We start from the raw sequence: 4586 nt of genomic DNA on the forward strand, positions 1-4586 counted from the left end.
AAGTTCACACAAAGACCAGAACAATGAATGCATTACGTGTCGCGTTAAATCAGCAATATACGAGCACCTACGATGTTAGTCGAGCATAAACGATCAATTAAATGTTAATAGAAAATGTGGAAGTAGCAGAAAAGCACTTGAAGTGCTTACAATTGAATTTTGAAAGTACAGTTCGTTTCAAAATCGAGCAACCGTAAATTCTATTGCTTATAGCATGCAAATTTCAAGAGATATTTTCACCGAGTGTTACACATAAGCAACGATGATTGCAGGGGCGCTGGGGCTCACCCAGCCCCAAATCATGGGATACCTTGGGGCAACCCAGGGGGATAAAGGCGGCAGGAGCGTGGTGCTTATCACATCACCTCCAAAATGGACGAGATCGAGAATGTGTCCCTAACCCCACGTCCTCTAAATGTGCCTTCATGGCAAGGTGCTACATACACGGGAAACTGCACCTTTTACCTCACCTGAAGAATCACCTTGTCAAAATGTAATTGACAAATTTCGCGATGGAAATAAAAATTACAATGTAAAACTAAATATTAATACGATGGGAAACCTTTCAATATTCTAATCCAAAACCTCTCGTTTCGGAGCATACTCACCTAACTCCTTGACCTAGGAGGTCAGAACCTAATATTTAATACCCCGATGGCCCAGTGGTAACGTCTTCGCCTTGTTATCAAGGGGTCCCGGGTTTGATACCCGGTGGAGGCTCATAGTGTTTCGAATCCCACTTTAAACTGTAGGTCCTGTCCCGATTAGCCTTACTGTGCATAAAGTGGACATATAAAACACCAAATCAATCAATCAATCAATCAATCAATCAGTAACCTAATATTTAACAAATATTCAATACAACATTTGAATTTGTTTAATTTTTACTCTAAGATATAAACTTGCTATTACTTTATAATAAATTCTTGTTTGGATCATGTAATAACAACGTGAACATTCTTTCTTTGAAGATGTGGCCCATTCAAACCTTTGAAAGTCATCCACATGCACCAAAGTTCCCACATGCACCAGAAAGGCTGGCGCCACCCCTTGATAATTGAGATATCTCTTCAATACTTTCGATCGCCAGTTCAGCACAGGGAATTGTAGAAACTAATTCCTCAAGCCACTAATGCTAAATAAACTTATTCCTTCCCCCCCTTTCCGCCCAGAACACTAATTGCAGGAGAAAAATATGTAAGAAATCATCGCAGAGATATACGTAGTTCAAAGTTTTGTGATTAGTGCCATATTAATATGATGTTAGCTATAAATAGTGGCCACGTGCAGCACTTGATGGGCATGAGAATGGCGATTCTATGGGTTAAGTGAATAGGCGATATTTGATAGGACCCAAAAGAGCAGACTACAGTAGGCAGGGGGCTGTACCAGTGAAAACCAACCGCTCGCCGAAAAGACGCCCAGGGTATATTTTAAGTCAACCAGGCACGAAGCTAGAATTTATCTCCAGGGGGGCTCATGGGTTATCAGGGGGGCTTGGTAAACCAAATCCATTTTAAAAAGTTTAACAGTGTTAAATGAAAGTAAATTATGTGTGTTGGGGGGGGGGGATGTACGGAGGTCACTAAGTTACATAAAATTTAGAAATATCATACAAATACTACATTTTTCTATATATTTTAAAATATCGCATGAAGTGTTAATTGGCTGCTACTGACATCATCCCCTACTACACACTCCATACTACTTTTGATAATACAGATATTTATATCACACAAGAAAAAATTGGCAATATTCAATCATAGTGCCTAGCGTACATTCTACCCCCCGGCCGAAACAATAAAACTCCCCTTCGTTCCCAAAACTTGGGAGCTGTTGACCTTTGACGCAGATGTGGAGGTAATTTGCATAATGACGTAAAAGTCACAGATTTCTGTATAAATGGGAGGTCGCAACAGGGGCAGCGAAGGTGCAGATAAAAAAGCTCCCCTGTGAAAGAACTTTCTAAAGTCTAGAGAATCTTCTACATACTTGCCGCTACTTGTAGACTTCTTCTTGTAAATAAGATGAACGAATGTGATAGCTGCTGTCCATGCTCTGTGAATTTATCCTTCACCAAAGTTGTGAGCAATATAATATCTCCTGTCTACAGTTTTACTCTTCACTGTAAACAAATTTCATAAAATAATTTTACTAATGACCTCGATGCCAGGGGGGCTGACGGTAGTGCCAGGGGGGCTCAGCCCCCCCGGCCCCTGCCTAGCTACGAGCCTGAAGCCAACTGAGCATAAGCGCATACCTCCGATTGTATACGGGTGGAAGATGGACATTTTCGGGAGCCCCTCCCCCCTCCATTTCTTTAATTATCCGTCCCACTCTTGCTGCTTCAGTCAGGAACCACCTTGCGTTGTCGCGATAGACTTGAGCGGGATTCTAGGCTGCGAACAAGTAACAGGAATGCAGATATGTACTGTACATTAGTGCCGGATCTATAAACCTCAAAACCACGTAGTGCTGGGGGTGAGCAAGCCTTTAGGGGCCCCTTGCAAATCTTTACATACTCAAATATGTGTATGTAAGGCAATAAACTTAGCAATTTGTCCAGTAATTTTCTGTAGGGGACAACATTTGTAGATCTGGCCCTGATGTACATACACCACGCCAAGCGCTACCATTAAAATTTTTTGCAACACGAGATTTTTCAGTAAGATACCAAAACATGCGGATTAAGGGCATGCGCCCGGCTTTTCCCTCCGAGTCACTGTTGCCAACTTAGCTCTCTTGGAGCCAGATCTGGCTCTTTCGTGCACTTGTTTGCCTGTGAATTGGGGCGCCTGTCCCCGTGCCTCACTATGATACCATCACTGGTTCCGGCACACACAGACCAACTTTTGCCGTGATTATACATTTTGCACGTGACGTAATATTGTTATATTGGCTGCGTCGCCCCATCCCCTCTTATATTTCCAGCTACTTTTTTATAGCGCCATGTTGACGTGAAATTGGCACAATATTGTTATTAGGTAATTCTTTATTTTCGATTTCGTACGATTATGATATGGGTGATGCCGCCGGATCTAGATGGTGAAAACTAAGAATAAATTGTCATCAATTTAGAGTTAACGGTAATAGCAACGCCCCACCCCTTCGACAACTAACATTACTCTAGGAAGCACTTCGTAAATCTATCTCCTTGAAAGTCAGTTTGAACTCCATTACAGTGAAATTTAGCTCCTTTATGCGCACCAGGTTTGGCAACGCTGCCAGGAGGCAAGGAGAAATGCATTGTGCATATGGTATTTTTTGATTTGTAATCTTGGTAATACCAAACTTCCCATGGAATAGAAAATTATATCAACTGGAAGAGGGCAGTTTGAAGAAGTGATTGCCCAGCAGAAAAGTCGAAACACCTATTTGATTAGACGTAACTTGATGTTAAAGTTGAAGGAATACATGGGATTCCGAAAATTCTTACTCGTCATATTTTTTACAGGTCGTATCTAGCTTAATAATGAACTTTGAAAAACGCTTGACCTGCAACATGTGGAGCAATTCATACTCTCTTGTACCCCTAGTGTGTACAGCTATCACCCATTTGCAACAGCGGGCACTGCCTTCCTCCACCAACTCGCTTTCTCCCCTTCTCCATAGATTTCTGGGACAGGGTATAGCAGACGACTTTTTCTCCTTACCTATTGATATTGGTAAAGGAACCGTTGAGCCGTCGTCAACGCGGAAAATACAACACGTTAAACGAAACGTTTATCGTGCGACGTCATAACAGGCGACAAGTTCTTTGTACTTGGGTCATAAATCAGAAGTGGATTGCTGTACTTTCTTACTCTCTAGCATCCTTAAACACGAAGGTTTATGTCTGCAGCAACACAAGCCTTCCAAAGGCAAAGGCACTGGGAGGATCTTCATACACAGCCCAGACGGAGAAAGATGTTGATCACGTCGTCTCCAATATTACGGAGGTGGAGAATTGTGTGACCTTGCCTCCACACCCCCTTATATGCAGTGTACAGGGGGTAGCTTTACCTTAAAGTACACATTTGTAGAACTATTTAGGCTACTCTACGATAGAATGGTATCGTATAGTTAGATATTGTAGCTGATTCTAATAGTAAATAAAGGTAAAGTGTTCCCCTGTGCATAGCACCACGCCATGAAGGCGTATAGGGGGTGTGGGGGTAACGCCCCACACTTTCTGGATCCGGTCGTTAGTGGGGGTGATGTGATCAGCATCACGCCCCTGACCGCCTTTAACCCCCAGGGTTTCCCCCAGGTACCCATGTTATTCGATGCTGGGTGGGCGCCGGGGCCGCTTCCACCGTTAGAAAAGTTCCCGGATTTGAACCGGCCGGGGATCGAACCCGGGACCTTTAGCATGGTAGTCAGACGCGTTACCGACTGAGCCACCGCGGAAATAATAAGTTCAGAAATTTGAAACGAAATGGATCTAAGAGAAGCCCAGTTTTCTGGGGAATAATTTAATATTCTAGACATAAATTGAAGGGGTCGGGTGTAAAACATGCTACCTAAGTGACAAAATGCAGGTCTCGAGATATTGAAAGTTGATGTTTCAAAAATGAATTACAAATTAAAATAAATTTCTAAACAAA

The sequence above is a fragment of the Lepisma saccharinum genome, chromosome 2 (genome assembly GCF_977018435.1).
Source record: "Lepisma saccharinum chromosome 2, izLepSacc3.1, whole genome shotgun sequence".
NCBI classification, from domain to species: Eukaryota; Metazoa; Arthropoda; class Insecta; order Zygentoma; family Lepismatidae; genus Lepisma; species Lepisma saccharinum.